This window comes from Balaenoptera physalus, assembly GCF_965194825.1.
Source record: "Balaenoptera physalus genome assembly, chromosome: 4".
Lineage (NCBI taxonomy): Eukaryota > Metazoa > Chordata > Mammalia > Artiodactyla > Balaenopteridae > Balaenoptera > Balaenoptera physalus.
In genome coordinates, this window is record NC_138891.1 from 108,742,731 (window position 1) to 108,761,948 (window position 19,218).

Here is a 19,218-nt window from a genome sequence, read left to right on the forward strand (position 1 = left end):
AAGTGGGGGTGAGGATAAGTATATCACGTACCTATGAGGGCAGTTGGTAACTGGAAATATTCAATTTTTAAGGTATTTAAACAGATTTTTGAACATAATAAGCATCATATTGGTTTGACTGATTTAATATCTGTGATTGGCTTTGTTCTACTTCTGTTTAAATAGAATAGTTGGCTGTATGAAATTTGTAATATTTTCTAACACAGTGTGATGAGTTAAAGCTAACTTTTAAATGCATTCTACAATATAATATAATGTATTAGCATGTAACTAATCTGGTGTAAATTGGCAGAGAAATATAATTTGAGCCATTATCCAAGTGAAACAAGCTTGGAGACCATGGAATCTATAAATTCATGTATACTCCATAATAGAGATGCATATTTATTTTTATCCTGCTGATGATTTAAGCAATATTCTCTGTCACTAGAGCCCATTTGATTTTGTTCCTGCCATGAAATACACTAAAAGTGATGAAAAGTGATGAAAAGTGAAGGGTACGTAAGTGAATTGCCAGAGGCCTTCTTCAGGTTTCCAGAATACCTTGAACTTGTGATAAAACCAGAAATGTCAACATTGCCTTGTTTTCAACTACAGAGTATTGCCACTACCATAAGAAACACCGGTATTGAATGTGCATGCAGGTGGGGGACTTTTAAAAAAAGTCTGAAAGGCTTGGACATATACCCTCAGTCAATTTTTTTTTTTAATTGTAAAAGAGGCTATTAAAATAAGCCATAAAGTACTCATCAGATTTAAATAAAATTAAAAATATTTATTAAGGCATATATATTAGAATAGTTTTAGGGTAATATTTATCTTTTAGCTGGAAATCATTTTTGTAATTCCTTTTTGATAACCTATTGCTTTTTGCCTATAAATACATTAAAGTCATTACTTTGATTTTACATGTAAAATCACACATTTTGAACTTTGAAGTTTTCAGTGAACCTTCAGTTCTATACTACAAGTAGTAAAATAGACTCTCCTTTTTAAAACAAATATGGGTCACTATTCAGTTTGTGATTTCAAGGAGTAATTTCTATTTTCTTCCTGTAAATATGAGGTTTATATTTTAATAACAGCATGAAAGAATGTCCTGGGTTAATCCAAGGTTATTATTATGTAGAAAGAAAATATTGGGTCTTAGGTAAAATAAATGTAAATATATCTGGGAGTGAGTGAGTATGTATGTGGGTATGTGTTTAAATTCACTATTCTTCCAGTTTGGTGAAAATTATTTCCATAGCTACCACCGCCCTCTTTCATCTTCCTCTTTCTTTACCTAATTTGGCCTTATCTTTGTTGTTCCACCATAAAATGATATATAACTTGGACATATTCATTACAAATATTTGGTGGCATATTGCTGTTGTAACTTTGCCACAGATGGATGGAAATACATCAAAATGTCTTCTCCATACAACCTCAAGAGATATTTGTAATTGCACCACTTGGTAAGGCTAGAAAATCACAGAGGAGCAGGTATACACTAAGACAGGATTAGATCTGACTGTGTTTATAAGCAGATTGGTTTTATTTCCTAAAACATTAAGAGAGAGGTGAAAGGAAAATAAGAAAGTGAGCCAAAGTGTCCACTTAATCTAAAAGAAGCTCTTTAATATGGGGTGGACATTATAGTCAAATTTAAGGTAGGAGGGAGGATAAAATGTTTCTTTTATTCCATGACCCTGTATAAATTAGGATAGTATAGGTTATAAACAACCCCAACATCTTGGTCACTTAATACAACAAAAGTTTATCTCTCACTTCTGCATGGCCTGCTATTGGTTTTGGTGACTCTGCAGGGCACTGCTTTCAAAACATGCTTTCGTGGTGACTAAGAAAGAAGAGAAGTCTGTGGAGTTAAGCATCAGCTTTGAAACATCCACTTGGAAGCAATACATACCACTTTGTTGCTTATATAAGTTGCACTGAGAGCTTTTATTAAAGCAAGAGTTTAAAAGGATTTCTTTGTAAAAGTCTTACCCAACCTTTGTGTGTGTGTATACGTACATGTACATATACATACATATACATACATATACGTGTGTGTGTATATATATATATATGGCTTTGAAACCTCCATAAGAGCTTCCCTGGCTAAAATCTGAAACTGGTCCCTGTACAAGAGGGTAGGGAAAGAACAAAGGAAAAAGGCAGACCACTCCAGAGTGGTAGGTGGCAAGTTTAATAAAAAATGGAACTTAAGGTTTGTCTTGAGCAGCAAGAAGACAAGTAGGTTTCTGTGCACACCCCGAAAATCATAAAAGTTTATATAAAGGCCTTAGCTGTGTTCTTTCACATATATAGGAGGCTTTAACTGAGTTCAGTCACATAACAGTCTAGATAGCCTCAACACCACATTTCTATTTCAAGGCTGTGTTCATGGAGCAGTATTGGGAGCAGGAAAGGCAAGCAAACCTCACATTCCAATGATAGGGGAGAGGGTGCGAAGCCTCCAATTGCCTGGGTTTAGCTTCCAGGTCAACTGGAGATCATGTCTTTTTGTTGGCCTCCCCAACAGTGTATATACATATGAATGTACATATATATACTATTTATATATATGTATACAATCTCTGTGTGTATATATAAAAATTATTATATTATATATAATATAAATTACATACTATATTATTTATATATTGTGTATTACATATAATTTAACATGTAGATTTATTCATTTATTCATCTTTGAATTGGAATTAAAAATGTATTTTTCTGTTCCTAGACTGACAGAAGCAGGGATCAATAGATTATACTCTTAAACATGTAACTTTTCAGTATTATGAAAATGTAATATAGTTATTTCCATCATTTTCTTCCAAATGTCAATGTATGATAGTCTCACTCCTTCCTCCTAGTGCTATAAAACCTAATCCCATGATTTTTTATTCCTTATTGATTGGACTTCTCTGACAGTTGACATATTTGACCATGACTTCTTCCCAAATCTTTCTCTTCTCTTGATTTCTTTGACACTGGCATTTTTGTTTCTTCTTCCTCCTCCTCAGTTTCCTTCTCTGACTACTCTTATATTTAGGATTAGATCTACCCCAGAATAACTGTAAATCCCATTCTCTTCTCATTCATCATATTTTACGTCAATATTATTTGCCCAATACTGTCTTGATTTGTGGGATTTAACCAGTGGCCAACTAAGGCTACAATGAGGCCTTCAGGTTTGGAAAGAGTTGGGATGATGATGTTTATCTGCAGAAAAAGGGAAGGAGAATATTATTCCCAGGAAATAACATGAATAAGAAACCAAAGTCTGACAACTAAGGCCAATTGGTCATGCAGAAAAATATTCAGTGGATCATAAGCAACATTCAGGGTCAGATAAGATTGAATTTCTGGTATAAACAGAGGGTTTGCAGAGTCAGATAATGATAATTATACCAGTAGCTAATGTTTAAGAGCTCATTCTATGTTGGACACTTACAAGCAATTTACATATTTAGGTTTGCAGTGATTTCTCTGAAACTCTTGGGGCCAATTATGTTTTGTATTTCAGAATATTTCAAATTCTAGAAAGCTAGTACACTATATTATTGGCAATTCCTCCAAATAGTACATGAATATTCCCACTATGTGTGATATATAAAGATTACAAATAGCCTCTCTACAGGTCGAGTCAAATTTTGTCATCGAATGATTTTGCAAACAAACACAACAACAAAAAATAAAAATAAAAACTTTCAGTTTTCAGAACTGTGGGTTTCAGAATTACAGAAAAGGTATTCTTTGCCTAAATAATCTCATTAAATCATGGCAAAATATTAAATCACTATTATTATTCACATTTACAGACTGGAAAACTAGAACGTAAAGAAAATAATCCACAATATATAAGTGGTATATGACAAAGCTAGTGTTTGAACCGAAGCCTCTTTGACAGTCCATTCCTTCCATTATCCCCTCACTGTAGTGTCTCAGTGAGGACATTCCAAGAAACATGAGTGGTCTTTAAAGCAAATCTCTGTAAACTATATTGAAACAGTCTCTAATTGCACATGTTCCAATAATCTTTATATACCTGTGACTTCCAAATCCATCTCTAGAGCTTGTGTCTCTCTGAATGTCTCTAGACCCATATTGCTAACTACCCAGGTATATATCCATCCGCATGAGTCCTCAGGCTCCTCTAAGCCCATAAGTTCAAAACTCTACCAGGATTTTTGCTGCCAATTGAGGACCTCCTTCTTTAGCCTGTATCTTCATTAGTATATTTTCCACTTTTAAATCTCAGACTTCCTTTTTATTGCTCCTTCTAATAAAGATACCTATTGTTCCTTGCTTGGATTATTTCAGTTAAGGATATACCTCTTCAAGTCTTTCCCTCTTCAATTGGTACAAAGATTTTGTTTACAACCATTTCATTTAATTATACTCTTCAGTAATGATATATCAATAGCTTCCAGTATCTACAGGAGAATTTTCAAATTTCTTAACAAGCCATAAAACGTCTTCCTAGATCTGACCCATTTTACCATTGTAATTACACCTCATACCATCCCCACAATCTCCTCTATAATCTAATCATATTGAGCTTCCAAATTAGTTTTTGTTGTCTGTGCTTTTTATTTTTTTATTTTTATTTTTTAAACATCTTTATTGGAGTATAATTGCTTTACAATGTTGTGTTAGTTTCTGCTGTATAACAAAGTGAATCAGCTATATGTATATGTATATCCCCATGTCCCCTCCCTCTTGCGTCTCCCTCCCACCCTCCCTATCCCACTTCCCTAGGTGGTCACAAAACACGGAGCTGATCTCCCTGTGCTATGGAGCTGCTTCCCACCAGCTATCTTTTCTACATTTGGTAGTGTATATATGTCAATGCTACTCTCTCACTTCGTCCCAGCTTACCCTTCCCCCTCCCCGTGTCCTCGCTCTTTTGTGCCTGGGTATGTTAGCATACAGTCCTTGCTGTCTGGATTTTCTCTCTTCCTCTGTTCTTCCTGATAAACCCATTTCTCACAATCCAGGTCATACATTACTTCCCATGTAGCCTCATATAGTACTGAGGCAGAGATAATATTCTCACTTTTAGGCTCAGATGGCACTTTATTCAATGTTTGAGTCAATAATTATCACCCTGCATTTTATTTATTCATGTGTCTTGATCACTCACTATTTGAGTTTCTAGATGACAGAGATCAGTAAAAAAAAAAAATAATAATAATAATCTTTACTCACAGATTATTAAATATATAGTGCATGTTTGTTAAATAGTTGAATTAGAATTTTAATTTAATTTAGGTTATTGTGAATTATACCACAGCCTACTCTTAATTATCTTTGATCATTAAACAATAAGAATAAAAAAGCAGGATTTAACCGTAGTAGATTTTGGACCACTGTGACCTAAAAAAATCTTAGAAATTCACAGGAAAATGAGGAAAATGATCCTCTGTACCTGTATGCTCCTATTCTCTTCTCTACTTTTATTGACATGAAAGCTACCTAGATATGAGGGTAATGGATAGTTCAACATGGAATTATCTAGAGTTGCAGAGTATTACATAAAATAAAATATTTTCAGTTAAATTTGCAAAACTGAAAGTGGTAGATTCACTATGAACAATCCAAAGCAAGGTACTTAAATGATTTTTGGGTAAAAAAGAGTGACAGTACTTTAAATTTATGTTAACTAGCTTCATGAGAATTTAAGATGCACAGTATGAGATGAGGCAGTCTACTTTTGCTTATCATACCATGAAGAAAGTGATACTTCTTTACCATTTCAGGATCATTTTCATCTTTTATCTGTTAGTAAATCTTCTACCATTATGTTAAAGTGAAAGCCATCAGCATAGGCTTAAATAACATAACTACTAAAACATACAAGGAAATAAAAGAAAATGAAGTGGAGCAACATTAAATATTTATTTTTGTTGATGAAAATTTCAATTGGGGAGGGTTACTTATAATTAAAAATTATTCAAAACTTGAAGTTTTATCTCAGAAAATGGTTATTCTGTATATAAAAAAGAACAAAATTAAATTTTAAGTAGGTTAATATATTAGTATATATGACATAAAGTCTATTATTACATAATATATTTTCATTAAAAATAAAAACTCTTCCAAAAGTAAACAGTGTGGAATTTAGAACCATAATTTACTATATGTCCTGAAAAAAAAATATATATGTGTGTGTGTGTGTGTGTGTGTGTGTGTGTGTGTGTGTGTGTGTGTGTGTGTGTTAGTCCAGGTCCTATTAGCAGATGACACCAGGATGGGATTAAATGTGCAAACACCTATGTGAGAAGAAATGGGGAGGGGGCTGAAAAGTCTGGGAGAACCATCAGATTTGCTGCAAGTCTATCCCCAAGTGAAGGAGAGAGAGAGAGAGAGAAAGAAGATTGAATGGAAGCATTCTAGATTGCTGTACAGTTTGAGGAAGGTTCAACGGGGCCATACGGAGGCCATGAGCCAACTTCAGCCATGAAAGAATTAGTTCTCCAGTAATGAGCATGCCTTATTCTGTCCACTGCACTTAGTCATTGGGTGAGATCAGCCTGTGCTCTCCATATTCGGAGGACTGTAAGGTGCATTCTCATGTCCACTGAAATATCTTCCTCACTTCTGTTTCTTTGAGATACAATACCATGTGTTGGAATAACAGGAAAACTGGTAGTTAGATGTTCTGAATTCTTAACTTTGTCAACTTGGAGAGATTGGTTTCTTCATAAAAAGTTCAGAGGAGAAATTATCTAAGGCATCCATGGATTCGGGAAAATATGTAACTTCTCTGCTCAGTTGACAGGGCAATGCCTGGCCACGGGAAAATAAAACTTTGGAAGTTTCATTTAGAATAATTCTTATGATATTTTCTAGTAGATGTTCTAGGACGGCAGTTCATCATAATCTTTTCCTGATCCCCTACTTCCCCTTCTCTTCTTCTCCTGTAGAGACGATAGGGATTAATACTCTCTATCTCAGGTTCCTTTGCAGGCAGGGGAGCTACATGATACAGTTCCGGAAAATGAAATGTGAAGGGATATCTTTTGAAGAGTTAGGACTGGTTTTGTTTCCCAATAAAAAGAAACAGATGTTCCTAAGCACCGCCCCTTCCTCTTCCTTTCTTCCTTGAATGTGGAAGGTATATCTCAAATTGCAATTGCTAACTTGCAACCATAGTGAAAAGTATGTTAACAAAAGTCACCAAAGGACAGTATGATGAAAGACGGATCACTGAGCAGCCTGATACATATCCAAGTATTTAGCATTCATAGTATCAAATACTTCCTCCTACAAATTCTATCCCTGAAGTGATCTGACTTGTCTGTTCTCAACATAATCACTTGATATTTTTATAATGTTTTAAAATTGTTATTTACCATATCCAAAATTACCTTTTCAGTGACTCATTCCTTCAATAAATAAATATATATATTTTGAGTACATGGCTAGCTAGTGTGATACATTAACACATGTTAGGATATTAAAGGATTATAAAGAGTTAACACAATATATTTGTACTTTAGAGGGTCTTCTGGAGAATGGGCCTTACCTCTAAGATAGTTTTTAAAACAGGGAGGCATCATTTAAAAAATCCTTCACCTCCCACCAGGATTCAGTTATTTACTCTGCATTTACTAAGGGCTTATCCTAGAACCAATAAATATTTATCAGATTTCTGAAACTTCTATATTTAAAATAGTTTACTTATATGAGTTTTGTTTGGGTTGAGTATGTTGAGTCAGAAATATGGTTTTGAGGGAATCAGAAATGAAAGCAAAAAAATTGCAGAAGTTGCAGGTATTATGTTGGAAGTGTTTTCTCTTATGAAAAAGACTTCTTTCATTTTTAACTCCAATTCAGGATATTTTTATTTAAAAATTTTAAGACTAACAAAGGACCAATTTATACCATCTGCTTCAGTTTTACTCTGATGCAGATTTTCTCTCCATTTTTTTTTCTCTTTAAATAGACATTCTGTTTGGCACCTTGTGCTTAAGTACATGTCTTTGAGTAAAAAATGTAGTTTGTCTGACTTCCTGTCAAACCAATATTTATTCACAAATATCTGTTGTGTTGCTTTCTCACATAAAATCATATAGCACTTTTTCCATGTGAAGAGTTGGCTAGTCGGTGGTAGTATGCGCGGCCAGCTGGAGCTTTTACAGTTTTTAGTATGCCAGCTGCTTTCATGATGGACAAATTGTTCCCTGCCTTTAGTTTTACTTTTTTTTTTTTTTTAATGGGAGTGCATTCCTTTTGCTTTAATTATGAGAGGAGAGGATATTGCTTCTTATATTCTACATGTACACATTTTGATTGCTCAGTAACAATAAAAATAACATTTCTTTTGAAACTATTATCCTGGTGAACTGTTCTTGAGACAAAGGCCAGCCAAATACCTAACATGCATCTCTGTAAGACATCTTTCAAATATCTTAGAAGAGTTCACTGCAAGTTCCTCTTAAGATGGCACATATAAAGAAGATGGACATGGAATAGTTGCTGGACAGGTAGACTAAGATATTCTACTTGAATAGTTGCTGGAAGGGTAGACCAGGGTGTTTTACTCATGAAGGTATATTTTGTGTGGAGTTATTACTGCACAACTCTACATTTTCGCCTATCCCTGCTACTGCTCTAGGAATGTGAGGCTTAGACCTGCCTATCTTGACTCACCTTTGGACTACTTCACAATGAATGAGAATATCACAAAATTATTTTCTGTAAGTTATTTGACTATATTTCTGAAATAAACTTGAAATGTGAATTGTGAGCAAGAAAAGCCCCAGTATACTGAAAATGTACTAAGTTTTCTTGCCTATTTGTAAGTCTTCTATAAGAATGCTTCTGTTTCTGTCATTCTCCTCATAAATCATTTATTAGATTAGTGACAGTTGGGACAAAAACTAATTTCAGCAGTGATTAAACAGAAAATTCTTAGTCTTCAAACTCACCATATAAACACCCATTACCTTAAAGAGGCTTACAATTGTCTCTACTAACAATAACACTTCTACTTATTTGCAAGTTAAACCAGAAAAAAATTAAAAACTAAATCAGATTATATAAACAGCCTAGAGTTTGGAAATAAAGATATTACTGAGTAGGAAATTGAAAATTTTAGCCAAAGATGTTTCTAAACTCTTATATGATTTGGAATATAAAATCTTGTATGAATAAGGAAACACACAAATCATGTCCACTTTTGTTAAAATGTGATTATCAATATTTCTCTCTCTAATACTGCCTAAGTGAGCTTAAAGAGAAAAACTTTTTTCCCCTTAAGTGCCTTTTTTAGCTAAAGGATTCATGAAGGGAAATAGTATTCACATAATAATTCATTAATTCACTCACTCATTCAAAAACACTGCTATGTAATCAACTATGCACATCAGTTATGTACATACCATCAAATGAGTTTTACTCCAAGGTTTTAACTGTTACTTAAATTGTGTTAACCTGAAAATTGGACAAATAGTTGGGGTAGTATTTTGAGGGGGTGATATTGTAGATCTGAGTTTACCTTATGTATACTTCAGATAATGAACTTAAGAGTTGATAGTCTTCTTTATGCTGCTACTTAGAGAATGAGATTAACATGATACTACCTTGAAAATTTCTAAAGATTGTGAGAATTGAGTAAATGGAAATAAAAAGGAAACTTATACCTAATGATAGTTTATTCTCTCTTTAGAAATTTTAAAGTGTGGGATCATATGTTATGTTTGAAATTGTATTGAATCTAGATGTGACAAAAGATTGTTTCAATTTATTTTGCTAGGAAGGAAAGTATGTTCTGTAAATGATCCATAGATGCAATACAAATTAATGACTGTTAAAATTATTTTCTTATAGATATATAGATATACATGTATGTAATATAATTGTACTTGCCTTTCAATTATTTGAAATTTAATAAAGGAGTTTATTTATGGAGTATCTTTCTTGATCTAATTAATGGAGTACAACTGAGTATATTTTAAAAATTGTTATCTAAGTACACATGCGAAAATATCTATCTAGACATGGATTTAGATGAGATATGCATTCACTATTTTCCCTTCATTTTTTGATCCATAGTGTACAAATATCAATGCTTCATTAAAAATCAAGGCTTTAAGAACTTATCAAATTATTTGAGTTAACATTTAAATTTCTGTTGGCAACTATTGGGTGGGCCAATAGGTTTGTTCATCTTTTTTCGTAAGCTGACTCTAGTAGCACTTAGTTGTCTTTAACTTCATTCGAAACAATTTTGTTAGACTGTATGTGACAGCTGTCATATCAGTGTGCATTCAAAAAAAGACTTATCAAAGTTGGTGAATTTTTGTGTAGCCATTTTAATATTGAAGATGGAAGAAAAAAAGAAACATTTTCAGCATATCAGGAGAGGTAAAAATGCAACTGAAAAGCACAAAAAGATTTGTGCAGTGTATGGAGAAGGTGCTGTGACTGATCGAACATGTCAAAAGTGTTTTGTGCTAGGGATTTCTCGCTGGATGATGCTCCACTATCGGGTAGACCAGCTGAAGTTGATAATGATCAAATCGAAACAACAGTTGAGAACAATCAATGTTATATCAAGCAGGAGATAGCCGACATACTCAAAATATCCAAATCAAGCGCTGAAAATCATTTGCACCAGCTTGGTTATGTTCATCGCTTTGATGTTTGGGTTCCACGTAAGTTAAGCACAAAAAACCTTCTTGACTATATTTCCGCATGAGATTCTCCACTGAAACATAATGAAAACGTTCTGTTTTTAAAACAAATTGTAATGGGCGGTGAAAAGTGGACACTATACAACAATGTGGAATGGAAGAGATCGTGGGGCAAGTGAAATGAACCACCACCGACCACACCAAAGTCTGGTCTTCATCCAAAGAAGGCGATGTTGTGTATATGGTGGGATTGGAAGGGAGTCCTCTATTATGAGCTCCTTCCAGAAAACCAAATGACTAATTTCAACAAGTACTACTCCCAATTAGACTAACTGAAAGCGTCACTCGATGAAAAGCGTCCAGAATTAGTCAACAGAAAATGCATCACCTTCCATCAGGATAATGCAAGATTGCATGTTCCTTTGATGACCAGGCAAAAACTGTTACAGCTTGGCTGGGAAGTTCTGATTCATCTGCCGTATTCACTAGACATTGCACTTTCAGATTTCCATTTATTTTGGTCTTTACAAAATTCTCTTAATGGAAAAAATCTCAATTCCCTGGAAGACTGTAAAAGGTACCTGGAACAGTTCTTTGCTCAAAAAGATAAAAAGTTTTGGGAAGATGGAATTATGAAGTTGCCTGAAAAATGGCAGAAGGTAGTGGAACAAAAGGGTGAATGCATTGTTCAATAAAGTTCTTGGTGAAAATGAAAAATGAGTCTTTTATTTTTACTTAAAAAACCGAAGACACTTTTTGGCCCACCCAATATTACAACACTAATTGTAATTTTGAATGTTTAGACTTGCAGTAATAAATTGCATAATAATATTTATTACTAAGACAAAAATGACATTTGCTACTGATTTAAAAATGAACAAAGCAAACACTGAGAACAAAGTAAGTGGATATAAATCTTGATTCCTGCTGTCTCAGCATTTGTTGTCACCATTTATCCAAATTCTACTCTTACAAAAAATCATGCATAAACAAAACAAAAACACAACCTTGGATCTTGGCTTAAAATTATATATGTTTTGTTTAAATATAATTTTAAATTTGTAACTTTTATTGGATTAAAAAAAAAGCAGAACCAACACCAGGCTAGGGAAACACTTTCTCTTAGTTTACCATTTTGAAATTGTTTATATATTGATTAATTGGTCTAGTTAAATAAGCTGCTCTTATATAGAACAGTTTTTGAGAGACAAATTAATTTCAAAGATATTTTATATATACATAATTTATATATTTATTATATATTATTATATATTATGTTTAAAATGAATTTTCACCAAAATAAAATATGTACATGGTAAAAAACAAAATTTCATGAAGGATCTTATAAAAAAAAGCTGTGTTCTCACAACCTTACCTTTCCTACCTCTGCCCACTCGTATGAGGCAAATTATTTGTTATCTTTCTTATTTTATTTCTTCTGGTGGTTGCCTGCATAACTCTTGAAAGTATACCTACTCGTTCCTTATTGATATATCAAAGTTGGACAGTACATGGTGATATGCTGATTTATCTAACTTTTACCACCTCTTTTCTTCTCAGCTTTCATATTTATATTTTGAGTTTTCCATTTGCTAAGATAGTAGCTTTAATTAATGTAATGAAACTTCTTTGTCTTGTTTCATATACTTTTGACAATATTTTTAAGCCCCCAATTTATAGGAAAGTATGTCAGAAACTCTATCCTTTGCTCTACCATTCCTGAAAATTTCAAGTCTCACCTTCTCTTTATACTCTGTCTTGCAGCTATAATCAAGACTTTCTGTTTATACTTCAGTTGATTCTTATATTTGAAAACTAATATATCATGACTATTCCAATATTGTTCAAATTGGGACTAAGTCACTAAGATTACATTTTCTTCTCACCTATACATTGTCTTAAACCTGAGCCACTCTAATTGAATATTCTTAGCATTTAGGATTAAATGTATTCAATTTTTTAAAGCTCATTATTTGCTAAAAGACGTGTCATGGTTTCATTTTTTAAAAATATTTGACAAACTTTTTTGTGTTGTTTGATTTGGTTTGAGTTTTTAGTTTAAGTGTATGTGTGTGTGTATTAATTAGCACATCCTCAAGTCAGTTAACTTTTCTGTACCAAGTGTAATAGATCCTGTCTCAGGGAACCCTCCATTCTCCTGGTACATTATTCCTTATTCATTCCTTTAACCAATGTTTTTCAGCACCTACTAGGTGTCAGATATTTTAGGCACTTGGATTATATTAGTAGCTGGATGTTCCCTAGACCTTCATTTTGGGACCTCTTTTTAAGTGCATTTATAGTTTAGAGTCTATGTTTTTCAAGATTCTGCGCCTTTCAACTTCTTGATTTTTATTTCACTTTATTGGAGAATATCCTGAAGTAAGAATAGGTGTACCAGAGCTAACATTTTTGAGTCCATCAATATTTGAATGTGGCTTTATTCCGACCTCACAACTGATTTGTATCTATGTCTTCTAGACGCCAAACTTTCCTTCAGAAGCACCAAGACATTTCTCTATTGTCTTCTTGCATCAATTTTTCTGATGGTTAGTTTGATAGTACTTTGTAGTGGGCTTATTTTCTCCAATTTAGAAGGATTTAGGATATTTTATTTAGACACAGACTTCAGAAATTTTATGAGACTAAAGCTTTTATCCCTTTTCTGCTTTTGAAACTGTTCAGTATTTCTAGTAATTATCCATTACCACTTTTCCATTGTTTTTTCTGCTCTCTAATTCAGGGACTTTTATCATATTTTAAATTCCAAGTGTTTATTCTTGTTCTCCAATATATATTCCTTTTTATTAGGATAATATTTTATGTATGTCTTATATTGTCAAAAATCCTGCAAATAATATGCAGAGTTTAAAATATGTTTTCTCTAATCTCTTCAATTATCTGTTTCCCCAGAGGTCAGTGTTTTTATTTGATTTTGATCTTTGTATTCCATGCTACTGATTCTCTAAATAGACCAGCTTATTGACTCTCTGTTTACACTAAGATGGTAGGCTTGAGTAGCTCCCATGTGCTTCCTTCCTTGCCATGTGTTGTGCAAGTATATCTATTTTTCTATACAATCCTAGAAGGAATTAGTGAAGACCCCCTATGGGAGAAACTGATGAAATTTCTTGGAGTATGATTAAGATTTAATCAGAAAAAGATGTTAGAAGACTACTAGCTAGAAAGGCATGTGAGTAAGAAACAGAATGATGCTGTGTAGAGAAAACTAGACAGTATACTCATGCTTATTGGATAGACAGAGAGTTGTAGTCCATTCACAAAAAGAACTGATTGAGGATAAAAGATCATTGATTCTGATTGGAACATGGTGCATATGAGGGGACACTGAGGCATTCAGGTGGGATATATAATAGTGAATTTTAGAAATCTGAAGTTTACTAAAATAGCCAAGGTTTAAACAATAGAGTGGAGAGTCAATTCCACATAGATAGTAATCAAAAGCACGATAATATCTGAGAAAATATAGTAGGAACAAAAAGAATTGAGATAATTTGAAGGAGAAATCCTAAAAAACCCCAAATGTTAAAAAGGTAGTTAAAGAAAGGCATCAGAAAACTGAAATATGATTATCAGAAAGTTAGGAGTTGTAAAATAGGGCATGAGTATATGGGAACTGAGGGAGAAAACAGTTTTAGATGGAAGGTGTGGTGAACATTTCTTTCTTTTTCTAATTTAATTTAATTTTTTTAAATACAGCAAGTTCTTAATTAGTTATCTATTTTATACATATTAGTGTATATATGTCAATGCCATCTCCCAATTCATCACACCACCACCCGCTACCACCACTTACCCCCCTTGGTGTACATACATTTGTTCTCTACATCTGTGTCTCTATTTCTGCCTTGCAAACCAGTTCACATTTTTCTAGATTCCACATATATGTGTTAATATACAATATTTGTTTTTCTCTTTCTGACTTACTTCCCTCTGTACGACAGTCTCTAGGTCCATCCATGTTTCTACAAATGACCCAATTTCATTCCTTTTTATGGCTAATATTCCATTGTATATATGTACCACATCTTCTTTATCCATTCATCTGTCGATGGGCATTCAGGTTGCTTCCGTGACCTGGCTATTGTAAATAGTGCTGCAATGAACATTGGGATGCATGTGTCTTTTTGAATTATGGTTTTCTCTGGGTATATGCCCACTAGTGACCCAGCAATGGCTGGGTCATATGGTAGTTCTATTTTTAGTTTTTTAAGGAACCTCCATACTGTTCTCCATAGTGGCTGTACCAATTTACATTCCCACCAACAGTGCAAGAGGGTTCCCTTTTCTCCACACCCTCTCCAGCATTTGTTGCTTGTAGATTTTCTGATGATGGCCATTCTGACCAGTGCGAGGTGATACCTCATTGTAGTTTTGATTTGCATTTCTCTAATAATTAGCTTTTCATGTGCCACTTGGCCATCTTCCTTGGAGAAATGTCTATTTAGGTCTTCTGCCCATTTTATGATTGGGTTGTTTGTTTTTTTAACATTGACCTGCATGAGCTGTTTATATATTTTGCAAATTAATCCTTTGTCTGTTGATTTGTTTGCAAATATTTTCTCCCATTCTGAGGGTAGTCTTTTCATCTTGTTTATGGTTTCCTTTGCTGTGCAAAAGCTTTTAAGTTTCATTAGGTCCCATTTGTTTATTTTTGTTTTTCTTTCCATTACTCTAGGAGGTGGGTCAGAAAAGATCTTGCTGTGATTCATGTCAAAGAGTGTTCTTGTTATGTTTTCCTCTAAGTTTTATACTGTCAGCTCTTACATTTAGGCCTTTAATCCATTTTGAGTTTATTTTTCTGTATGGTGTTAGGGAGTGTGCTAATTTCATTCTTTTACATGTAGCTGTCCAGTTTTCCAAGCACCACTTGTTGAAGAGACTGTCTTTTTTCCACTGTATATCTTTGCCTCCTTTGTCATAGAATAGTTGACCATAGGTGCGTGGGTTTATCTCTGGGCTTTCTATCCTGTTCCATTGATCTATAATTCTGTTTTTATGCCAGTACCATATTGTTTTAATTACTGTAGCTTTGTAGTATAGTCTAAAGTCAGGGAGCCTGATTCCTCCAGCTCCATTTTTTTCCCTCATGATTGCTTTGGCTACTAGGGGTCTTTTGTGTCTTCATACAAATTCTAAGGTTTTTTGTTCTAGTTCTGTAAAAAATGCCATTGGTAAATTGATAGGAATTGCACTGAATCTGTAGATTGCTTTGGGTAGTATAGTCATTTTCACAATATTGATTCTTCCAGTCCGAGAACATTGTATATCTCTCCATCTGTCTGTCACCTTTGATTTCTTTCACGAGTATCTTATAGTTTTCTGAGTATAGGTCTTTTACCTTCTTAGGTAGGTTTATTCCTTGGTATTTATTCTTTTTGCTGCAATGGTAAATGAGATTGTTTCTTTAATAACTCTTTCTGATTTTTCGTTGTTAGTGTATAGGAATGCAAGAGATTTCTGTGCATTAATTTTGTATCCTGCAACTTTACTACATTGAGAAACTTTACTAAGGATTAGCTCTAGTAGTTTTCTGGTGGCTTCTTTAGGATTATTTATGTATAGTATCATGTCATTGGCAAACAGTGACAGTTTTACTTCTTCTTTTCCAATTTGCATTCCTTTTATTTTTTTCATCTCTGATTATCATGGCTAAGACTTCCAAACCTATGTTGAATAACAGTGGTGAGAGTGGACATCCTTGTCTTGTTCCTGATCTTAGAGGAAATGTTTTCAGTTGTTCACCATTGAGAATGATGTTTGCTGTGGGTTTGTCGTATATGTCCTTTATTATGTTGAGGTAAGTTCCCTCTATGCCCACTTTCTGGAGAGTTTTTATCATAAACGGGTGTTGAATTTTGTCAAAAGCTTTTTCTGCATCTATTGAGATGATCATATGGTTTTTATTCTTCAATTTGTTAATATGGTGTATCACATTGATCGATTTGTGTATACTGAAGAATCCGTGCATCCCTGGGATAAATCTCACTTGATTATGGTATATGATCATTTTAATGTGCTGTTGGATTCTGTTTGCTAGTATTTTGTTGAGGGTTTTTGTGTCTATGTTCATCAGTGATACTGGCCTGTAATTTTCTTTTTTTGTAGTATCTCTGTCTGGTTTTAGGATCAGGGTGATGGTTGTCTTGCAGAATGAGTTTGGGAGTTTTCCTGCAATTTTTGGAAGAGTTTGAGAAGGATAAGTGTTAGCTCTTCTCTAAATGTTTGATAGAATTCACTCGTGAAGCCATGTGGTTTTAGACTTTTGTTTGTTGGAAGATTTTTAATCACAGTTTCAATTTCATTACTTGTGATTGGTCTGTTCATATTTTCTATTTCTTCATGGTTCAGTCATGGAAGGTTATACTTTTCTAAGAATTTGTCCATTTCTTCTAGGTTGTCCATTTTCTTGGCATACAGTTGTTTGTAGTAGTCTCTTATGATGCTTTGTATTTCTGTGGTGTCCATTGCAACTCCTTTGTCATTTCTAAATTTATTGAGTCCTCTCCCTCTTTTTCTTGATGAGTCTGGCTAAAGGTTTATCAGTCTTGTTTATCTTCTCAAAAAACCAACTTTTAGTTTTATTGATCTTTGCTATTGTTTTCTTAGTTTCTATTTCATTTACTTCTGCTCTGATCTTTATGATTTCTTTCCTTCTACTAACTTTGACTTTTGTTTGTTCTTTCTCTAGTTTCTTTAGGTGTAAGGTTAGATTATTTATTTCAGATTTTTCTTGTTTCTTGAGGTAGGATTGTATTGCTATAAACTTCCCTCTTAGAACTGCTTTTGCTGCATCCCATAGGTTTTGGATCATTTTGTTTTCATTGTCATTTGTCTCTAGGTATGCTTTGATTCCCTCTCTGATTTCTTCAGTGATCTCTTGGTTATTTAGTAATGTACTGTTTAGCCTCCATGTGTTTGTAATTTTTATATTTTTTTCCCTGTAATTTATTTCTAATCTCATAGTGTTGTGGTCGGAAAAGATGCTTGATATGATTTCAATTTTCTTAAATTTACTAAGGCTTGATTTGTGAGCCAAGATGTGGTCTTTCCTGGAGAATGTTCTGTGCGCACTTGAGAAGAGAGTGTAATCTGCTGTTTTTGGATGGAATGTCCTATAAATATCAATTAAATCTATGTGGTCTATTGTGTCATTTAAAGCTTGTGTTTCCTTACAAATTTTCTGTCTGGATGATCTGTCCATTGGTGTGATGTGTTAAAGTCCCTTATTATTATTGTGTTGCTGTCAATTTCCTCTTTTATAGCTGTTAGCAGTTGTCTTATGTATTGAGGTGCTACTATGTTGGGTGCATACATATTTATAATTGTTATATCTTCTTGGATTGATCCCTTGATCATTATGTAGTGTTCTTCCATGTCTCTTGTAACATACTTTATTTTAAAGTTGATTTTATCTGATATGAGTATTGTTACTCCAGCTTTCTTTTGATTTCCATTTGCATGAAATATCACTTTCCATCCCCTCACTTTCAGTCTGTATGTGTCCCTAGGTCTGAAGTGGGTCTCTTGTAGACAGAAAATATATGGGTCTTGTTTTTGTATCCATTCAACCAGTCTGTGTCTTTTGGTTGGAGCATTTAATCCATTCACATTTAAGGTAATTATCTATATATATATTCCTATTACCGTTTTCTTAAATGTTTTGGGTTTGTTTTTGTAGTTCCTTTTCTTCTCTTGTATTTCCCACTTAGCGAAGTTCCTTTAGCATTTGTTGTAGAGCTTGTCTGGTAGTGTTGAATTCTCTTAGCTTTTGCTTGTCTGTAAAGCTTTTGATTTGTCTGTCAAATCTGAATGAGATCCTTGCTGGGTAGAGTAGTCTTGGTTGTAGGTTCTTCCCTTTCCTCACTTTAAATATATTGTGCCACTCCCTTCTGGCTTGTAGAGTTTCTGCTGAGAAATTAGCTGTTAATCTTATAGGAGTTCCCTTGTATGTTATTTGTCAGTTTTTCCTTGTTGCTTTTAATAATTTTTCTTTGTCTTTAATTTTTCAATTTGATTACTATGTGTCTTGGTTCTCCTTGGGTTTATTCTGCCTGGGTCTCTCTGAGCTTCCTGGACTTGGGTGCCTATTTCCTTTCCCATGTTATGGAAGTTTTCGACTATAATCTCTCCAAATATTTTCTCAGGTTCTTTCTCTCTTCTTCTTCTGGGACCTCTATAATGTAAATGTTGGTGCATTTAATGTTGTCCCAGAGGTCTCTTAGGTTGTCTTCATTTCTTTTCATTCTTTTTTCTTTATTCTATTCCATGGCAGTGAATTCCACCATTCTGTCTTCCAGGTCACTTATCCGTTCTTCTGCATAAGTTACTCTGCTATTGATTCCTTCTCATGTATTTTTCATTTCAGTTATTGTATTGTTTATCTCTGTTTGTTTGTTCTTTAATTCTTTTAGGTCTTTGTTATACATTTCTTGCATCTTCTTGATCTTTGCCTCCATTCTTTTTCTGAGGTCCTGGATCATCTTCACTATCATTATTCTGAATTCTTTTTCTGGAAGGTTCCCTATCTCCCCTTCATTTAGTTTTTTTTCCTGGTGTT